Source organism: Cynoglossus semilaevis, chromosome 18 (assembly GCF_000523025.1).
Source record: "Cynoglossus semilaevis isolate Cse_v1.0 chromosome 18, Cse_v1.0, whole genome shotgun sequence".
NCBI classification, from domain to species: domain Eukaryota; kingdom Metazoa; phylum Chordata; class Actinopteri; order Pleuronectiformes; family Cynoglossidae; genus Cynoglossus; species Cynoglossus semilaevis.
Window position 1 is genome coordinate 1,454,176 of NC_024324.1, and position 10,633 is coordinate 1,464,808.

The window sequence follows — 10,633 nt, forward strand, 5'->3', positions numbered from 1 at the left end:
GGACCCCCCACCACCACCACCACCACCACCGACAACAACCACATGTTCACACGGAGGCGGGGCAGTGACGGAGGAAGAGGAGGTCTGGACAGAGACAGACGGTCCAGGATGTGGGCAGCGTCCAGCAGGGGGCCACACACACACCGTTTGTAAAACAGGTCAAAATAATTCAATCAACTCTTCATCAACATCCTGCCACCCGGTGGTGGGCTTAAAAAAAACAAAAAAAAAACAAAACGAATTTAACCTTCTGTTGGAAACTCAGCCCACATGGTACGTGGCCCAGATTCTGGATCCCAGAAATGTCATCCTGCCCATAGTCTACACATGGTTCTAGTAAACGGGTCTGACCCGATGAGGGTCGCCTTCTAGAAAATTCCAAACCAAATTAAGGTCACGACCTGGGCCTTAAAAAAAACCAAAACCAAAAACTACCCAGTACAGACCACATTTATGGACCACATTTATAGACCACATGACTGGGACCAGCAGTGACGCAACCAAAGCATAAAGAAACAGGAGGAGCAGCAGGAGCAGCAGGAGGAGGAGAAATGGAGGTCCCTACCTGAGTGCTGTGTCTCGTCTCCATGACAGTGGACTGTTGATCGTCTCCGTCCTCCCTGCAGAGAAAAGACTCGTTAGTAGCGTATTAGCGCACATTAGCATCACCACCACCAGCATTAGCGTTAGCATTAGCAGCAGCATCATCCAGACAGGACCAACTCTTCTCCTTCTTCTCTGTCAGACGCGTCAACGTCTGAAACCTCCGAACATTTAAAGGCTAACGCTAACGCTAACTGTTTGTTTTGTTTTATAAAGAGGAAACATTAGCTTCCAGCTAGCTAGCTTTTAGGACTTTACTATGTCTTTTTCTTCCAGTTGTTGTCCATCTCTCAATGCTATCTTTTAGCTTTGTTTTTTTTTCAAACCCGTCGTCTTCTGGACGACCTTCTAGCTAACGTAGCTTGAATATCCCGAGCTTTAGCAACTTTTTACCGCCGTAAAAAAATGAATTATTTATTTTGTTTTCGGACACCAGTGTTTCTCATTGGTTTGATTTGTTTTTGTTTTACTGGTGGAACTGTTGGGCGATATTTCAGAGCAGTGAGGAACCAACAGTTCCTGGTACCGATGGCTGCGGAACAGCAGTAAAACCATAGAAGAAGAGGTGAACGGAGCGCCGACTCATAAACCTGACAATAAAAATATATCTGTGTAAAAAGAGTGAGTGATGGACGCCATGACGGCCTACGACACCGTGGGCGCCCAGGTGCACTCTGGGTAAAAAAAAAAAAAGAAGAGGCGTACGGGGAAACAAGAGAAGAGGAACCAGAGGAACAGAAAAGAAACTGAAGGTACGATGTGTCGGCACGTGTGTGTGAGTGTGTGTGTGTGTGTGTGTGTTGGGGTTGATCCGGGGCCAATCAATAGCAGCAGCTTCTCTTACGACCCCTAAGTTCCCCCCCCGGCTCGGCCGGCGGCTGGAAATCAATGGGCCGGGCCAATAACTCAGGACTGTGTGTGGATTAGTGAACTGTCAACCAATCAGAGAGTTAGTGAATCTGACACCACCGCTATTAACCTATCGATATGACACTTGGCACTGACACACACACACACACACACACGTGGATACATATGTAGTCACGGGCGTATCGATGAACACACACACACACACACATCTGAGGGTGGAGCGGAGGTCTGTGGACCAACACGCGTGTGTGTGTGTGTGTGGAGATACATGAATGTGCCCATGTTTAACAAAGACACGTAAGAGTGTGTGTGTGTGTGTGTGTGTGTGGGGTCAAAAATAAAAGCTACATCTAGCAGGAAGTCCAGAGGTCCCTTAACCCTCAGGTTGAGGCACCAGATCCTTACTTCCTGTTGTTAACGACGCCCCCTAGTGGCCGTTCCCTCAGACAGACGACAAACCCTGTAGCATTAAGAGCGTTCAGTGAGCAGGACTGAAGCAACACGTGGCTTTGGTGGTGTAGCTAGTCACCTGGGGCGCCATCTACTGGAGGGGGCAATAAAAGAAATAAAATACAGCTAATTAGTGGCTTTTTTTTTTTACCTGTCTCTGAAATAACAAAATTGACAAATACAAAAAAAAAGAGAACATATTTGCTTTGAACGTTTTATCTCGTACTGTAGTGATTTTAATTGTTCATGTTTAATTTGTCATATTTTCTGAACCTGAACAGGAAGTTCTTCTTCTTCTGACACGTCATTTCATATCTTTAATATTTTTCTTCATCTGTTTTTAAACCTGTGTTTGATCGACAGTTAAATCCCAAACGTCTGATCTGACTTTTCTACGTCTTCACTCCGCTCTCTCCGCTCCGTCCCTGCTTTTACCCACAATCCACCTGCACACTCTGGAGTCCTCCTTGAACGTGCAGCCTCTCTGATCTCCTCATATTCTCATGTCGCTCCGTTGTGGAACCAAAGGCTTACACTGTGTCCAGAGCCCACGGCTCCATTCTACATCATTCACTTCTATTCTACTCTGCCCTCCTTCTTACTCCTTTTTACTCCGTTTTTTTCTCTTTTTTTTTTTTGAGTGAGAGGAGGCACAAGGAGATTATTTTTTTTTTGGGGGGGGGGGTAATTCCACTGAAAGCGCTCTGAAATAACTTGACTTGGCATGTGCCTTTACAGCGCTGCACAAAAGGCTCCGGGAATTCTATTCAGTAATGGGCCGGAGCGCCGGGAAGAGCCGCACAAAGAGCCTGCATCTGTGTGTGTGTGAGTGTGTGTGTGTGAGTGAGTGTGAGTGTTAGAGCTGAAATGAGAGAGGGAACGAAATCACCTGTGAGGAAATAAGACGACGTGGTTAGAAAAAATAAATAAATAAATAAAAAAGGAAAGTAGAAAGGAAGCAGGAAACGACCAAAAGTTGGTCCAGGATTTAAAATGATTATTTTTCTTTTTTTTTTACTCCCGTCTGTTTGTCAGTTTATAGTAAAACAGTAAAAATCTGCTGGAGAAAATAAAATAAAACACAGTCATAAATGTATATATAAATATATTTGTTTATATTTACCTTAAATCAAAATATATTTAATAATTTTATTTACGCTACAGTTAGCATCTCCTGTAGGCTGGTCCTGACCCCCCCCACCCCCCCCCCCGCCCCAACACGATCTTCTTTTTCTGACTGGGATTTTAATCGCAGCTCTACGATCTCTGAGTTGTTATACTGCCACCTACTGAGTGTCTTTTTTTATTTGCAAATTGTTGGTTTTTTGTTTGGTTTTTTTTGTTCATTTTCAGCTCTATATTCTTGTGCTACCTTTTAAGCTAGCCTTTGCCAGCCTTGCCACATTTTCGATTTTAACTTTAGGTTGAAGTTTTAGCTACTTTAGCCACATTCAGGCTAACATTTAGCTTCTGTCGCATTTTGGCTAACATGAAACGGGATGTGTTTCATGTTTCATGAACATTAAAACGTTATTTTGTTTATGTTTAATTGTTAAAAAAACAAACAAACAGGAAAACAGAGAAGGAGATGAGGAACAGCGCCACACTCTGGTAGAGTAGATAAGGAGGAGAAAGGAGAAGGAAAAAGGAGGGAGAGGACGAGGGAAGTTTACAGCATTATAGTCATCAAGGAAGGAGGTGGGGAGGGAGGGGTGAGGAGGTGGGGGGGTGAACACACACGTGAACACACACACACAAACAGGATTAGGAAACATATGCAGTAGAGCAGTGAGGGATTAGGAGGAGGAAGGAGGAACAGAATGTTTTTTTAGGGGGTGAGGAGGAGGAAGAGGAGGAGGAGGGATCCTCCCCCTCTTCCTCTTCCTCCTCCTCCTCGTCCTCCTGCTGTGACTCCTCACCTGGTCCTTGAACCTCAGGGATGACAGTGATGCAGATGAGAAGGAGAACCAGGAGCAGAAGGAGAAACAGGAGCAGACGGAGAACCAGGAGCAGCAGGAGAACCAGGAGCAGAAGTAGAACCAGGAGCAGAAGGAGAACAAGGAGCAGAAGGAGAACCAGGAGCAGACGGAGAACCAGGAGCAGACGGAGAACCAGGAGCAGCAGGAGAACCAGGAGCAGAAGGAGAACCAGGCGCAGAAGGAGAACAAGGAGCAGAAGGAGAACCAGGGGCAGAAGGAGAACCAGGGGCAGAAGGAGAACCAGGAGCGTCCGTGGTTCTCTGTGAAAACATAAAAAACAGTTTTTTCAGATGTTGAGGAGGATCATGTCATGGTTGTTGGTTCAATTCCCTGCCACAGTTAGCTCTCTGTTAGCTGCTCCTCCCGTACACCGTGGCTAACATTTAGCTTCTGCTACGTTTTGTTTCACAGAAACACAGAGGTTAAATTAGGAGCAAATACGTTTCAGTGGATTATATTCTGAACTTCAGGTGGATGAACTGAGATTAGGATTATTTCTAAAAACAGGAACTGACACCGAGCTGAGGCTGAAACAAAGAAATTAATTCACATTAAATCGACGTCCGTGTTGAACTTTAACCTTGACTTCAGTTTTTATGTAACCGTTAAAAAAAATCTAATTATTTTTGAAAGCTAGAAACAAAACAAAAAAACTTTACATCGACTGGAGAAAAACAAAATGTAAACAAAATAATCCAACCAGTAAAAAGTGAAATAAAAAAATAAAAAAACTCCAGTTACATTTTATTTGTGCCTTTAACCTTAAAATACAGAAAATTCTCCTCCTATTAAACACACACACAGACACACACGCACAAAGGTCGACCTTTGGCAGATGAGGTCAGGCGTCTGGGATGAAGTTGACCTTTGACCCCGAGGGCACAATCGCTCACTTCCATCCAAACCAGCTGGACAACGAAGCGGCAGCTAACAATCAGTGTGTGTTTCTGTGTGTGTGTTTTTATGTTGTTCACTGTGTAAAAATACACCTAAAATACTGCATATATGTAGTATTTTTACTGCAGTAGTACTTGGTGACGGTGACGTCCAGTCGTCTGTGGACTCGTTTAATTTCATCAGTTTCTAGAAAAACTCTTCAGACTCAGTTCTCTGATCTGGACACAAATGAACGATTGTTTTTTTGGTCAAATGTTTCACGACTTTTTAACGTCATCGTCACTGATTCTTGATTTTTTTTTTTTTGCCTCATTTGTTCCTGTTTTAAACCAATGTTTTAATGTTTCATCATCTTTACAGGAACTAAATTAATTATTTTACATTTTACATCAATTACATTTTTTTTACTATTTTATTTTGGGCCTAATGTATTTTTATTTTTAATTTTGTCAATATTTTCTGGATTTTTTAAAGTTGAATATTTGACCTTTTCTGTTGTTTTTTTCTGCTAAATTTCTGCTGATTTTTTTTTATTCTGCTGAGTTGAAGTTAAACTCTAAACATTTGGGGCGAGGGCTGTTCTGATTCCCACGTTAAGGTTCAGAGGTCACTCCTGTGGTGGAAAACAACCGACCCACACTGATCAATCAGAGGTCAGACACTGGGCAGCGCCCCGTCTTTAAAGCCACATCACTTCCTGTTTCCTCCCTGATTCACAGGTTAATATCTCATTAGCTGCTATCATCCTCAGAGCCGCGGCGGCGGTCGGGCCGCGGCTCGACCACCTGGATCCCGAGGATCAGACGCTCCGTGACCTGATTATTGGAAATCAATCAGAGGGAGGGGGCGCTGGTGTTTCCTCCTCTGACCTCCGCTGTTTCATTTCCACTGTTTGTCCAGAGGACTGCGCTAAGACACCTGGACAAGTCTGAGCTTCACACACACACACGTCGATACAAGCTGAGACTACAGCAGTGTGTGTGTGTGTGTGTGTGATGGTGTTTAATCATCAGCAGGATCATAAATCAGAGCTGAGCTGGAGGCCATTTTAGATCAGAGACACAGAGAGACAGAGAGAGACAGAGTAAGAGAGAGAGAGAGTAAGGGGGGGACACAGTAAACAGGGTGTGTGTGTGTGGGGCCGGGGGGGTGGTGGGGGGGTACATGTTATTTTTCTGCCAAGTCCAATTTTTTTACATTTCCATCTTTTTTAATGATTTTTTTTACCATATTTTTTTGTCTTTAATGTTTGTTTTTTTATCAAATATATTTCATCTGAAATATATTTTTTTTTCTTCTGAAGCTGTAACGGATTTGAGTTTACATTTATTTTTACTTTACTCCTTACCTTAACTAATTTTAACTAACGTTAACCAGTTGTTCTCTGTGAAATTCCCAGTCACGTCTGCTGCAGGTTTTGCTAACGTTAGCTTCTCCATTTTAGCTTCGTTTTACTTTTTTTTTTTGCAGACATTTAACTGTTCCTAAACTAGAAGTAGCTCTTTAAGCTAACTGTTAGCTAATAGGCTAATTATTACTGATATTTATTATGTGGAGTCATCCCAACTTTGACTCATCTAAACGTAGCGTTCCTGTGTTTTAGCTCTTAGCCTAGCATGGCCAACTTTGACCAACTTCACCAACCGACCCAGGATTCATCTTAAATCTGAGGAGAATTGTTAAAATTTTTAATCTTTAATATTTCTTTCTTTCGAAATAAAATGTTTTTGTCACAAACGCCTCACCTGAAATTAAAAACCCAGCCCCGCTGCTCCTCCTCCTCATTTCGCTCCTCCTGCTGCTCCTCGTGTTGTTGTTGATGAAGTGCAGTAATGGCCGGCTCACCTTTGACCCCCGGGTCATCGGGGAGGCGGGGTCAGACTCTGACAGAAGGCTCGGAGAAATGATGAAAAAGGCAATAAGAGAATGTAATAAAATAACACAAAATGAACAACAACAAAAGGTGGATTTAAAGACAAATAAACTAAAGAAAACTTAAAAAAAAATAAAGGTTTGAAATGTTTATAAAACGTCGTCCGTTTTATGAACAGAAGGTTTGAAAATGTTAAAGTTAAACTCCTTAAACTCACCCTGTGACGTCATTGATTGTTCGCCCGCGGACGTGAACGCGTCGTTATTGTTGTTAATATTATTCATCAATTCTAATGAAAATCAAACCGTGGCGATTTTACGGTCTGACGGAAAAATCGATCGATGCCAAATGAAGATTCCTGAGATTTATTTTCCATGTCCTCGACTCTGGAGGAACTTTATTTAAATGTCATTTATTTCTGACTAAAATACATTTGTCAACATTTTTCTGCCGCAGCAGATAACACCGTGTGTTTTAAACCTGTTTCAGGAGTTTTGGTTTTGGTTTTTCTGGATCATTCGTTCGCATTAATTCAATTTCGTTTTCCTCCATTTTAGTCTCTTCGTTAAAACACAGTTTTCTCTGTATTTCCAACCGTTCTGACCCACAGATCATCGAACACCCGACGGTTCGTTCACCGCGGCTCAAACCGCGGCCCATTTACATCCACGCATAAATGAAAATAAAAACAAAAACCGAAACTTCTCCGGGAAATCCAAAATAATAAACTCATAATATCATACATTTTAAACCACGGCGTCAGACTTTAATCGTGTGTAAATAAATACGTCACATTTACTCCACTATAGTTGATTTGCATATAATCAAATAAAATCCATTTGAATTTCTAACATTTGGACTAAAACGCGGCTGAAAACGGCTTCAAATTTGTTACATATGTGAAATATTTAAAATATCGAAACGAAAAAAAGGCAATTTATTCAAAAATGACTAATTTTACACATGAAGAAAAAATATTTTAAAAACTAAACATTTTAGTCTCGTTTCTATTAAATGACGAAAATTATATCGGTTTTATCTGTAACATTTACGTCACAACTTCACAAATATTTGCTGTAATTAAAAAATATTTTTACATTTTTACACTGATGTCACGAACCGAAAAGCCCGCAGATAATTCTGGTTAATGACGTGGTGTGTGACGTAATTAAACGAGTTTGGTTGACCTTTCACTGTCGAATATAAAACAACAGGTGAGAGTTTAAGAATATAATTTAATCTCAGGGATTGACTCGGGACGTAATCCCGTCTGGGCTCTGATCACTGCCCGGACTATTGGTTAATCCGGGATTATGATCGGCGTGTTAAGGTGGAAATCAATGGTTCAGATAAGGTGTGTGTGTGTGTGTGTGTGTGAACCTCCTGCTGTGACCAAAACCCGGGTCTGAAAAAAAGAAAAGTCGATGAGAAAATGAAAAAAGATGAGAATTTGATCCAGAATCAGATTAAATTCACTCCATTTCCTTTTTAGCCACATTTTCTACTTTTACCCCGAGCGGCCGAGGAGGAGGAGGAGGTGAAGGAGGAGGAAGAGGCTGCTCCGTCCTACTGTGGATCAGTGTGTGACGAGGACTGACGTCATCGGTTCTATAGAAAACCAAACCCAAAAACCCTGGACCTGAAATCTGGTCTGTGAAGGTTCTGATACAGAGACCTGGACCTGTAAAAACCTGAATTATTTTGTCCATAAAAGATGAAAAAAATTAAGATTATTAAACTGATTATTAAATGAATAATTGATTAAAACAAACTCCTCCTTTTGTGGAGATTTAAAAAAAAATTTCAACAACTGCGTTTTTATTGTGGAGAAACATGTGACGTCAGATCGTGGAGGGAGAGAGAGACAGATCTGTCACTCTCTCTCTCTCTTAATTGATTTCCGACAATTAACTGAGTGTTGATCGATTTTCCTCCGCGGCCGAACAACACCGTCTCCACCTCCGCCACATCATTATTTCCTCCTTAATCCAGAATAAACAGGCGCGGCGTCAATAACAGTTAGAGACTAAGCACTAAATAATCCACCTCACACACACACACACACCTACATCCACTTCATCTTTATTTCTAGTTCCTTAAATCCCTTCAAATATTTATTTATTTTTTATATTTTTGTCTCCTGTGTGTTTTTTTTTCCATCTACATTTTTCTTCTACTCCCTCCCTCTGTTTCTCCTCCTCATTTTTTCCACCCTGGTTTCTCCTCCTTCTGACCCCACTGTCTCTCCTCCTCCTCCTCCTCCTCCTTGTTCTTTTTCACCTGGACATATATTTGGACATATATTTGGACATATATTTGGACATATATTTGGTCTGATGTTGAAACATAAACACAGTGAGACACACACACAAAAAAAAAAACATTCACCGAACAGAAAGACCACTGCATCTGAAAAGAAACGACAGAGATCTGCTGAAAGAAGACGGAGTGGAACAGAGGAACCAGGAGAAGAACCAGGAGAGGAACCGACACAGGAACCAGGAGAAGAACCAGGAGAAGAACCAGGAGAGGAACCAGGAGAAGAACCAGGAGAGGAACCGACACAGGAACCAGGAGAAGAACCAGGAGAGGAACCGACACAGGAACCAGGAGAAGAACCGACGCAGGAACCAGGAGAAGAACCAGGAGAAGAACCGACACAGGAACCAGGAGAAGAACCAGGAGAGGAACCAGGAGAAGAACCAGGAGAAGAACCGACACAGGAACCAGGAGCAGAACCAGGAGAAGAACCAGGAGAGGAACCAGGAGAAGAACCAGGAGAAGAACCGACACAGGAACCAGGAGCAGAACCAGGAGAAGAACCAGGAGAGGAGGAGGAACTGGAGAAAAAAAACTAAAATAAAAGGTGTAACTACATTTGACAGAAATTGAGGAAAAGTGAGGAGTGAAGGGAGGAGAAAAGTGGACAGAGGGAGGAGGAGGAGGAGGAGGAAGACGGTGTTGAGGACCAGGGTTAGGAGGAGCAGGAGGAGGAGGAGGAGGAGGAGGAGGAGGAGGAGGAGGCGACCATAAATAAAAGGCTGGTGAGGCCCAGCGTGTTCTGGACACGTGCAGCAGACTCTGAAGAATAAAAGAAGCTGTGGTCCATCTGTCTTTTTACTGAGGGGGAGGGAGGGACGGGGGTGAGGAGGGAGAGAGGGAGAGAGAGAGAGAGACATTGACACAGACAGGTGTTTAGAGCCACCCACTCCCTCTGGGGGTCAATTATGAAGACGAGGGAAATCCAGGCTCATTGTGATGTGAGGAGCTTTTTAGGCTGAGTGTCATTCATTGAGGAAACTCTCTCTCTCTCTCTCTCTCTCACACACACACACACTCTGACAGACGGGGGGGGGGACCGTGGCAGCAGGAGTTCCAGCTCCAAACTGACCTCCTCCGTTTGGCTGTGACTCTTGACTGTAGTGAAGAACAGAGGAGGTCACACGGTGCAGGGGCGGTTAGTGCTCTTGCCTTACGGTATGAAGGTCGCTGGTTCAATCCCTGTTGTTAGCGCTGGTCTTCTGGTTTCACATGCAGATTCAGGATCAGGTGAGTTGTTCACACTACACTGCAGGTGTGAATGTCAGTGTGAATGGTTGTTTGTCTCCACACAGGTGTTAGCGCCCCCTGCTGAAGGCTGCTGGCATTGACTCCAGCTCCTCACTGATCCTAAAAAGGACAAAGTGGTGGATGATGAACGAACGAGTGACACGGAGCTGAGTTAGAAGACAGACACACTCCTGTTGGACAAAGGAAGTCATGTGACAGTGACATCATCAGTGTCTGGTCTTCATACTGTGACAAACTGACCACTGAAGTCATCTGACCTCACACTGTACAACCGCTCGGCTGTTACCATGACAACAGAGATGCAACTCAACCAAAAACCCTGTGGTGTTTGTGTTAGTACGGCTGTCGGAGCCTCACCCTCTGTCTCACCCTCTGTCTCACCCTCTGTCTC

At 43.1% G+C, this 10,633-nt stretch overlaps 2 protein-coding genes across 7 annotated transcripts in view; both read right to left on the minus strand.

Annotated features, from left to right (window-relative positions):
- Positions 1-3,997, minus strand: part of LOC112488489 (POU domain, class 2, transcription factor 2-like) — a 57,159-nt gene extending 53,162 nt beyond the window's left edge. Inside the window, exons 1-2 of the mRNA XM_025064984.1 lie at positions 3,843-3,997; positions 566-620 (exon numbers count right to left, since the gene is read on the minus strand). The gene's annotated coding sequence lies outside the window, so the exon portion shown is untranslated. The remainder of the gene's footprint in view (positions 1-565; positions 621-3,842) is intronic.
- A 100-nt stretch (positions 3,998-4,097) lies between these two features.
- LOC103393877 (sodium/potassium-transporting ATPase subunit alpha-3) overlaps positions 4,098-10,633 on the minus strand; it is a 36,821-nt gene continuing 30,285 nt past the window's right edge. For all 6 annotated transcript variants that reach the window (XM_025064919.1, XM_025064916.1, XM_025064915.1 and 3 more), the window contains 3 exons: positions 10,064-10,341; positions 6,545-8,077; positions 4,098-4,162 (listed from right to left, as the gene is read on the minus strand). The gene's annotated coding sequence lies outside the window, so the exon portion shown is untranslated. The remainder of the gene's footprint in view (positions 4,163-6,544; positions 8,078-10,063; positions 10,342-10,633) is intronic.